Source organism: Cuculus canorus, chromosome 2, assembly GCF_017976375.1.
Source record: "Cuculus canorus isolate bCucCan1 chromosome 2, bCucCan1.pri, whole genome shotgun sequence".
Classification (NCBI taxonomy): Eukaryota; Metazoa; Chordata; class Aves; order Cuculiformes; family Cuculidae; genus Cuculus; species Cuculus canorus.
The window spans coordinates 99,559,269-99,570,354 of NC_071402.1; positions in this window are offsets into that span (position 1 = coordinate 99,559,269).

Consider the following 11,086-nt stretch of genomic DNA (forward strand, 5'->3'; position numbering starts at 1 on the left):
GATGGGAATTTTCCGATTTTTGTTTTCTGCTGTAAAATTTTGCATCATAATGCCAAATGTTTAGGTACTGTGGGAATTTTTCCTGCAAAACTCTTTTTTTTTCAATTAGCTAAAGAGCTAGCAAAAGAATACTGAACTTTGGAGGAGAGGAAATAAAACAACTCTTTTTTTTCTTGGTATCTCTATTGTTCATGTCCTCTTCTTTCTGCAGGCCACAAATTTTGCCTTGTTAAAAGGAACTGGACTGATTTTGATCTTCTACAGGTATAAATGTAGTTACTCCTGAATTATGCCAGAATAAGTGAGACCAGAATTGGGCTCAAAATTCTGCTTCCCCAAAGCTTTATGATCAAAGTTATGTTGTCCAAGAAACACTGAGGCAGTAAAAGGAATAGATGACAATTGGCTTATTGCAGTCAAAGAAAAGGGTTAGTGCAGTACCTGCTCTACATGCGCTGCAATTCTGCTGCCTCACAGAAGCAAAAAGCTCATGTACCCCAGCTCCATCCTGGCTTTTAGAGAAAGAGAAGTTGTATCACTGTCATCTTAGCTGCTTTCCAGGCTTCATCTGGCTGGGTTGTTGGGCCTGATGGATGCTGATTATCAGTGCTGCAAGGCACATCAGCCACCTGTTCTGACCTGGGGTGTTTGGATGAACTTGTGGGTCTGAGGTCACATCTGCTCCCACTGGCCTCCCAGTCTGTTTCTCCTCCTTCATCAGGTCAGAAACTTATCAGCATGTTACATGGAGCACAGTGATGACCATCCCATAGTTTCCTGCTTCTGGCTTTTGCTGGTTTGATTCCCAGAGAGACAAATCTGAAGGGAGAGACACCATGTCTGCACATCAGCTTGCAGAGGGGGTCTTGCTTCAGATGGTGCAAAGCACTGGGGAGGTATGCAAGTGGGAAAACTAGAAGCGTCCAATGAGAGGCTACTGCAAGGTAGCCAATAGATGAGTGACTGGTGCATCACTCAGCAGACACTGAGTCAGGGAGACCTTAACGTATGGACTGTCGCTCAGCTGCTGGAAACTTTCTCCTGCCAGTGAAGTTCTCTGGACCCTAGAACACTTTCTGCTGCCCAAGTGGGCCAAACTGGTCATATCCCATCCTTTTGTTGTTGCAATACCCCAGACTGCATCCTGGAGGGGACTGAAGAGGGTGAAACGTAAATCTCAGTGCAGAGGCAGTGCTCAAGTGTTGAAAGATTTGAGCAAAAGTAGTTAGTATAAATGCTATTGTGTCTAAGCAGTCTTACAGTATTGCAAGTTCCTAGACCACGTACTACCCAAAGCAGGTGTCCCTGCCACTTGCTCCTGCACACAAAATATCCTTTGGGGTGTGTGCATCTCCTGCCAGAAGGAATTGGGCCATTACTGGCTGCTGCCTTCTCCAGCCATCAAGACTGCTGTGATGGGGAGCCAGGCTCAGCTTGGTCTGATCCTGTGTCCTTCACTACCTTTGTTTCTACTCTGCTAATGTGTGCAGCTTTTGCAACATGAAGCTGGGATGCTACACAACCTAGCAACAACACATATTTACACAGACTCATAGAGTCTCAAAGTTATCCTTGTTGAGGTTTCACTCACAGATAAAATGATAGAAGATTGAAAAATAGAAAGGAACATGCCCCAAAAGATCTTGTTTTATTTTGTTGGGGTTTGTTTGTTGTTTGTTTGGGTTTTTTTCTTGTCATTGCTGTTTGTACTTGAGGTTGGTTTTGCTCCTTATTTTAGGAAGACATTCTTTGCTAGGTTTTATGCGTGTCTTTTTTCAGTTACGCTGTGTAAAAATAGAAGTCAGCACTGACTGTCAATGCATGAAGCAATTATTTTAGAAGGACAGTAGCTACAGTACAATCCTTCCTCTATATGGTTTCCATTGTGATTTTAAATGCCAAAAGGAAGCTTTGGAAGGAATTTTATGTCCAGAGCTTTGGAAAGGGAATGCACCCTTGTTCCCAGATTCAAAAAAAGGGGTGCAATGTTTCAGGGGGGCTACATAATGAGGAAAATGGAAAAGCTAATATTCCAACCTTGGCATGTTTATGCCAAATAGCTGAATGTGAGGTTTTGGTTTAACTCTCCTTTTCTCTTGTGTGGCTGAACTTCACAGATGTTACTGAAGCTTTGAGCAGGGTCTTTGTTCCCGGTGGAACCCATTCTCTGCCAGTGTGATTAAGCATGGTAGATTCATGCCTGCCCTGATGGAAAAGGGCTGTAACCCAAGCCAGAGTTTGCTCAGCTTTCGACATGAACAAAGGCCTCACTGACTGTAGCTTGCTGCAGAGTAACAGCCTCCAAACAAAATGCAGCATCACCGTTTCTTTTAATAGTTCTTTCTCAGCAGAATTTTCAGTATTCTGTTTTTGAACATGGGCACCTTCGTTATCTATAGGGAAGGGAAGGGAAGGGAAGGGAAGGGAAGGGAAGGGAAGGGAAGGGAAGGGAAGGGAAGGGAAGGGAAGGGAAGGGAAGGGAAGGGAAGGGAAGGGAAGGGAAGGGAAGGGAAGGGAAGGGAAGGGAAGGGAAGGGAAGGGAAGGGAAGGGAAGGGAAGGGAAGGGAAGGGAAGGGAAGGGAAGGGAAGGGAAGGGAAGGGAAGGGAAGGGAAGGGAAGGGAAGGGAAGGGAAGGGAAGGGAAGGGAAGGGAAGGGAAGGGAAGGGAAGGGAAGGGAAGGGAAGGGAAGGGAAGGTTTTGGAAGTGCTAAGTTATGCTAACAGTGATAAAGCAGCCTCTGAAAGCAAGGTAGTGTCTGCCACTGCCAAAGAACCATGTTTCATTACTTTGGAACAACATTTTAGGGCTCACACATCTTATTTAAATACCTTTATAGTGACCTTCCCCACTAGCAGTGAGGTAGGGATGTATCTGCCAGCATCTGCCAGCCACTAATGCATATATTTGTTGCTAAATAAGGCAAGTGAGGAACAGCTACTGCAATCAGAAGCACAGAGGTGGTTTTAAATGAGGAAACTGCCAGAAATTGTGATGTGCTGGAATGGGATTTGGCGAGGACACAACAGCTAATGCCTGCACAGACACAAGAAACACAACAGGATCAGTGACTTTGACCACTCAGAGTCTCCTGTGTTGCCTGAAAACTCTCCCCAGAAACATCATCATTGTGAATTGGTCCAGTGAAGACTTAGCCTGAAAACCACAATTTAATGAACCTCCAACCCCATGCTGTGCGAAGGCTCTAAGTCCAGTGCAAGCTGATCCAGGAATGGTGGAGACTAATGGAAAACCTCCCCTGCATGCTGCCAGGTGCAGCTATCAGTCCAACTTGGTTACTGTAACGTGTGAGTTCCGACAAAAACATAGTGAAAAAAGCAACAGCTGACCACAGGCAGATTTCTTCCTAACTGTGTCACTGGTGAACACCGTAATTCCAAGCCAGAGGTGGGAGAATGGGATTGTTTTTACAAGAAACCTGTCAATGAAGAAAAGAAAAATTGGAGGAGAATTTAGCAACTGTCTGAATTTGGCAAATACTTTCAGCTGGAGAAAATAGCTAAAATAGTTCAAACTTGGGGGAGTGAGAGAAGAGAAATTTTGAAAATCCATTATTTGTGCAGCTCCCCTCTGAAGAGCTTATATTATACTGCCCACTACCACCTGGCTTGAGATTTATGTTGCCTAATATTTTCCGTTATAAAAGATTCTTTCAACATTTTTATTTTTTTAGAAGATCTAACACCTCCATTGTTTGCAGCAGGCCCTTATAATTTGGCAGGGACAAAGCCCCTGGGCTCGAGAAGTGCCTTTTCTTTCATCCATGAAATTCCATTCAGGTTTGGCTGGATGAAAAAAAAAAAAACACAAAACCTGTTAAAAATCACCATTTCCCTTCTTTCTCTTATGTGCCCCAAGAAAATATGCTGGCAGGCCGCTAGCATAGAGAGTGAACGTGAACGTTCTCATTAAATTGAGCCCAGGCTGTCACCAAAGCAGCCATCCAGACTCTGCTGGGAATGTCTGGGGGCTTCCATGGCAGCTGCAGCAGCAGCAGCAGACTTGAGAGAGACTGAGCACCACCCTGAGGAGTTTCCCCAGCAGAAGGAGACAGAGAGGGTAAGGAGCTCCTCCTGTCAGAGTTAAAAGATCTGGCAAGCCAGTCTCTGTGCTGTGGGGCTCCTGGCCCTATTTCTTAGACTGGGAAGCATAGAGCCAAACTTTCGCTCAGCCAGCTGTGAAATAGCAATGCTAAGCCACTTGCCTCCTTCTCCTTCGTCTTCTCCTCAGGAACAGCAGACTTATCTTGCTCTCCCCTAAGATAATTAGCCTCGTGGTCCTAATTTCATCAGTCTGTTCTGCAGTGCTGAACAGAGAATGGGTTTGGTGATTGTCAGGGTTTTTTTTTTTTACAGCACTGAGGAGGGGATAGTTGTATTGGAAAAGTTTCTGGCCTGCAGACTGGAATGGGACCAGCGCAGAATGCTGTGCAGGAAGAGATGAGAATGTAGGAGCCAGACTTACTGTGGAGGTAATTTTCAAACAGTGGACAGGAAATAGAAATGTGACCATGTGTACAGAAATGAGCCCAGATAGCTAATAGGAGTGGAATGGGAAATTGGAAAATTTGAACATCTTTGTGCGGGCGACCTGGTGAAGTCCTGGAAGACCATAAGTAGCCAATATAATCCACCCCTGGCAGAGAAGACTGTGTTATGGAAGTCAAGATTGAGTGGAGTACAGTGAGATGCGCACTAAAGCGGAAGGGAACATAGAAATATATCACTTGGTGGTACCCAGTCTAGTTTTCGGCGTCCATGAGTGACAGTGGAAAGGATGGTATAAAGAAGCTCTGCAGCCAGCAAAGTCCTGCCATTAGTGAAAATTCTATTTCAATCCTAAATAGCAAGAAAATGGTTTATGCCACAGGGTATCAAGTTTTATAAGTCTTCCCAAATCTGTTAGCTTTAACTGAAAATTTGATTGACAGTAAAACATCAGGGTACACCACAAAGGAAAAGTTTGCCTGTGCAGATCTCTTCATTGACATAGAGGTGTAGCTGTCAAGTGAATCTAGCTAGACTTCACAAGGGATGTGCTTATCCACAGAAAAGCTGGTAGTACTCATTTAAGAAGTTGGGTTGTTGCCTGTAGACGACAGGAAGAGAAGAACGAAAGGTCACCTTAGCTCTGTCATCCTGCCCCTGCTCTGTTGGCCATGTGTGAAAGGTTCAGTCATGGTCTGACCCTTCGGCCCATGCAGAGATGGAGCTTCAATGCCCTTTTAGAAATAAAACTTCACCCTCACATCTAAATTCAAACAGTTAAATCTGTACGCCTTAGGGAAAGTGGAAGTTCAAAGATGGGTCTTGGGCTTCCAATCTAAAAAGAAAAGGCTGTGTATTTTCCCCTTCTGCTGGATATTAATTGTATTAATTAGCATGATAACTTTTGGAGTACAACTAATAAACCTTACGTTCTATGACTTTGGCCATAAAAACCTTCAAAATATACATCATCAATTCTTGAAGACAGAATATGAGTACCTGAAGACTCTTTCTTTGAATTGCAGGAGTGGGATAACTTGTCAGGAATGAGTAAATTGGAATCAAATACTTTTAGAATTCAGACTAGCTAAAGACAGAATAATCAAAACCATCAAAGCTTGGTGCATAATCATTTGAGACAAGTAGTCTAGCAAATATTGTTCTAATATCATCTTAACCACAAGGGCTGCTAGATGTGTTTCTTGAAGACATCTAAGTTAGCAAAGAATACTCATCATTAATCTTTTATAATGGCTTTTGGGAGCCACAGTTCATTTAAACATTTTACATTTTTATTACTTATGTATGCAGGGCAGCAATTAAAGCTGTCGTGGTCATATAATGAAGACTAATGAAAGCAAGACGAACGCAGGTTTTTATTTTCTGTCAACCTGAATATCCATCTGCTTCTGCCGTCTCCATGCCTCTTCCCCCCCAACACTTTTTTTTCTTTATTTGCTTGAAAACCAGCTCCCTGCTCCCTAGGACTTTAACCAAACACCTTCACAACTGACCAGAATGAACTATGAAAACTGAGTGGTCCTGTCTTTTCTTACACTGAAGAAGCATACTTCTTGGTAATCAAACAAGTACCGTAAAAGGCTCAGTCTTTCTCAATGCAAGTAAATGCGAGTGATGCAATAACATCTTTATGGTATGTTTTCTTGGTCACGGTGAAGTAATAGTTTTGGAGGGGAGACAGGGATTAGTCAACCCACAATTCCTTATTCTGCAATGTAGTTTGACTTGAGAGATCTGTATTTCAGAAAGGTGGTTCTGAAACCATAGGTCCTATTTTCAAATACTTTCTGCTTTGTCCCTTTTTTAATTGAAAAAAGAAAGAAAAAACATTCACTCTATGTTTCATGTGCTTCTGCAGTCATGTTTCTATTTCATCTTCATACATGCTTTCTTGGCAGCTGTGACCAAACCTCAGTTTTGGGAAGTACCTGCTGTCCGTGGTGGCTTTGCCTCACTGGGCTCACTTCTGCTGCCAGCAGATCCTCCATCCTAGCTTGTCTAAGGGAGAGCCCCCTTAGGGATTAGCCTGGCTAGGTATCCTAATGCTAGTTAGTGCTGCAAAGGAGTGGTCAAACATACAGGGCCAATGCTCCCTCACATGTATCTGCAGTAACCTGGGAACCCATGAGGGAAGAGTGCTCATCAGCACTTGGCCAGATGTGGAGGAGCTCACAGCTGCTGCTGGATGGAGCTGTCTGGGGAGTGAGCTGTGACCTGGGTCGCCAGGAGGCATCTACTTCCTGAAGGCATTTGACAGCTTTGGGAACAGTAAAGGACAGAGATAGCTGACCCAGAAGTCTCTTCTTTTGCAATAGCTAGAAACTTTGCTACAGAAAATTGGTTCCCTTTAACTGGAATTATTCTGGGTCAAAAAGGCAATGCAGATGTTTTAAAGTGTTAATCATAAATATCAGCGGAGAGGGAGCTTAATGGCAGAGCTCCCGATGAGTAATGACTTAATGTTTGGCCTCAAATATTTTAGCTGGTAAGATGTTGCATACTTCACTGATATGTACATGGCAGCTCCACAGCTGTCTTAACCATTTCATTTTTGGAGTGACTAGTTGTGATCTCTCCTATGCGTCACAGAAAGAGTGCTATGGAGCAAGGTTTGCACTAAGCACACATTCATCACTCGTCCAGCCACCTAGAGCGGATTTAGTCCTCGCCTTATAAGCTGGTCTGTTTCATCAGATCTCCCCATCACAGCAAGAACCTGGATCTTCTTTCAGCTGAACTTTCTCCTAGCTCTTTGGTATTTCTCCTTTGCCAAACTCTTGTCTCCTGAATGTATTCCACGCATACCAAAGCCTACTTGAAATTTGGCATTGAAACCCTTCCATAATTATTCTTGTGCTGGTATAAATAGAGTTAATATCTTCTTGTTTCAGACATGTTGTTGTCATTATTACTTACCAGCCCAAACTCTAAACACAAAAATCAAATCTGGCAAAAGAAATACAGAGCGAGTCATGGGCCAACTTGATTTGACTTAAAACAGCATTGAAACAGATGAAATACTGTGTTCCATTTGGAAAAACCGCAGCTGTGTCTGTACAGTAACTACTGTGCTCCTCCAAAGGGTTTTTCCCACATGCAAGGCCAAATTCCAGCAAATGTAGCTTGAAGTTAGAAGGTAAAGCTCCCATGAAATTCCTGGATCAATCTGTTTGAAGATAAAAACAGGGTTACTTGATTTGAAGTCAGCCAGAAGCAGTATACATCGCACCAACCATGGGAATTCAGTGTAACATCTCTGCTGATGGCAGTCAAGAACTGAGCAGAAAAACTCCAGTCCACAGGACACCAGCTATAGACAAAGCCTTGCTTCTCAACCATTTCCTCTCTGCCTATAAGCAGATGCAAAGGTCTGTACTCTGCAGAACAGCAATCATTATAATTTGCAATGATTTAATATTAAAATGTCAACACCAAAGTGCAAGGAATTCTATTTCCCCCCCAGTCCCAGCGTGTGGTAGCTATACACAGCTGGCATCTTCCCACAGCCCCAGCATGGTATAGGCCCCTCATACCAAATGAGTGCAAACATGCTGCAGTTACAAACTGGACTCTTTTCTTGTTTACTGGAGAACCTTGTTTGGTGCAAGCATGATGCATAGTGATCTTATCACTAGTCATGTTGTTTAAAAGGTAAGCTAACCTGAAACAAAACTCTCTGAGCAGACCTAACAGAATTGGTAGCTGCATGTGTAACTCAGCAGGGACTTTGGTTGCGTGGTGCTGCCCCTGGAAGCTGAGTCCCCTGGAGCAAGCTCGATTCAGACCTTCTCTCAGTGACACCTGTACAAAATGCTGCCAGGGTGGAGCGAGCACTTCAATGCTATTGTAGTGGAAGCAGCATCTGAATTGTTTGTTACCTTGAATGTGTTATAAGTTTTAAATTCTGATGGTTTGTTTGTGAATGGTGTAGCTAAAATAGCTTGTAGATCCCAAAAATTTACTTTTATTTCTTTATGCTTCACTGCTGAGTTTTGTGTCTCAAAGTAAAGGGGAGAAGCCAGTTTTCTGATGACACTCATGAACTCAACAGGGTGTGCATGGCATGCCTGCATTCCTGAAGCTGAACACTGCACTCCAGCTGTCGTAGACTCAAAAATCAAGGCATATCCTGGAGGCAGCTCCAGTTCTTTTACACAGGAATGATGTAGGGGAGGCAATCGAGGCAGATGTAATTAGTAAAAATCAGAAACTGCAGGGCAGCTTCTCTCTCTCGCTACGTTCTTGCAGGGCTCAGCATAAACAAAGCAGCGTCTCCTGAGCCTTGGACTCCTTACAGCCTAACAGAAAGAAGATCACTACAAGCACCAGGTATTTCTGTTAGTGGGAAGCCTGGTAAATGTTCTTTCCGTGCCAGCAACACCTCCTGTTGGCAGGCTTACTTGGCAGGCTCCAGGCACTGAAGCAAACATACTCTCTGTTTTGTGAGATTCACCAAAGTGGGGCTTATACCCTGCCATGCCTCAGAAGAGGGTTTGAGGAGCCAGCTGTGGCCCTTCAGTGTGAGGGAATGAAGTGGCCAAAACAAATGAAACTGCGTAAAAAAGAGTTGCCCCTTAGTTATGCCAAACAATATGGAAATAATTTCAGGGCAGGTTGTGTTTCACCCTTTTTTTTTTCCATAATCTCACTTATATTTTAAGTCTAGGTTTTGCTTTATATTTATTTTTTTTCACAACTCCACTGAACATTAAAAGAATGAAAGAGTCAGTACTGTGTAAAGAGGGAGAGCAAGACACAGAAAACAGGATGCAAAAAGCCTGGGAGAAGGAGCCAGTCCAAGCTGGACACTCAGTGGTACCCAGAAGGATCACAGGATCATTCAGGCTGGAAGGGACGCTTGGAAGCTGACCATTAGCACTCATCCTTCAAGTAACAGTAAGAGCACTGAGGTTTTGTGCAGTCAACAACATCCTTGGTGTGCCTGGCTTATGCATAGCCAGTTCTTTATATTAAACCCATCTGGTGGTAAATGTTAGCACCACACACACCCAATTTTACCTTCTACTTGTTGCTGCCTCCTCTCCCTTTTAATATGTGAGTAACAGAGGCAATCAAAACCCAGATGACTTGCTTGAGATGGTTTAGCGCAGAAGAAATGTAGGGCCCACACCTGTCGGCTGCTGAGTCTTCACATCGTTAGGCGTTTCTGCTGTGAGCACATCCATGCACTCAGCATCACAGAGACTAGGCAAGCCATGGAATTTCTTCCAGGGGCAGGGGACGAGACTGAGGCAGGTGGTCCCACAGCACAGCATCCCTCCTTCACCTGGCCTTGATGTGACCTGGCACTCCTCTGCCTGACCTGCCCGTTTGCAGCAGCTGCCCAAAGCCAGTGGACGAGAGGACTTGACCCTGCACTGCTACACCCAGAAATGGGTTATTGCTGTGAGACTCTAAACTTTGCATTAGAGTTTGTTTGGGAAGGGTGGGAAATGGCCATACAGAAAAGAAACAGGCAAAAAAAAAAAAACACCCCACCCTAGAAAAATAAACTGCAGACAATATCTCATTGATACAGCGTCTGAGGCTGGCACTGTAATTCAGGCAACATGCAGAGGATAGAGGAAAACCCTGTCCCTCTGAGGAACCTGTTCACCTGTACTGCCCATGCTTCCCCACCTCCAGGCAAGACTGGAGCCAGCAGAGGTGCCTTCAGAATGTCCACAAGGGCATTTTTGCTTCTGCTGCTTTGCCCACTCTCATTATGGTGAGACCGCACTGCCACTCCCGTGCCATTGCCGGCTGATGGCTGCTGCTCAGGGAGGCTTGGGACTGTGCTGAAAGGGCATCCCAGTGTCCAGACCTTATCCAGAGGGCTGGACCAGCAGCCACAGCTGCCCAAGTGCAGCTGTCTGCACAGCCTGCTCCTGTGTCTGTTGAGTCACCCCACTTGCTACTTCTTTCTTCTTGCTTTAGGTAAATCAGGCAATCTGCCCTGCCCTCACAGGACTGCTTGACACCTGCTGAGGAGCCTGGTTCATGCCAGCCATCGGGGGTCTGCGCTTGCTCTCAGGCTGTAGTTGTTGCAGTCAAGAGAATGAGCGAAGCGCACATGAGGAGAAATGCAGCCCTGTATATCTGTCACATAAAACTCAGAGCCCGGAGTCTGGATCTTTATCAATTATTAGCCTGCTACTAAAAGAAGAAAATAGATTTCATAACTGTGTTTCTGTTCCACACACCAGACAGACAGTCTGGCTAAACAATTTACGGGTGTGTTAGTGCGTGTGTATGTGTAAATGCACATATGGTTCAAATCCTATAAAGAAGAGTCCTGCCTCTGTGTGTGTGTGTGTGCATTTAATGTTTTATATGGTACATCATTCCTTTTGTGTGTGTGTCTGTCTGGTTTTTTTGGGCAGCACCAGTTAGATTTCATTTTCTTTTTTTTTTCCTTTTTCTTTTTTTTTCATTTCACATGGGTTGTGGAGCGGAAGCCAAGAGTGTCTGCCAACTTTGAGGTCCCAAAAATAAAAGTTGACACTCTCCTTCTAGAAAGTTATCTCTACAGTGTAGTCATGGTCAGACACACCCACACC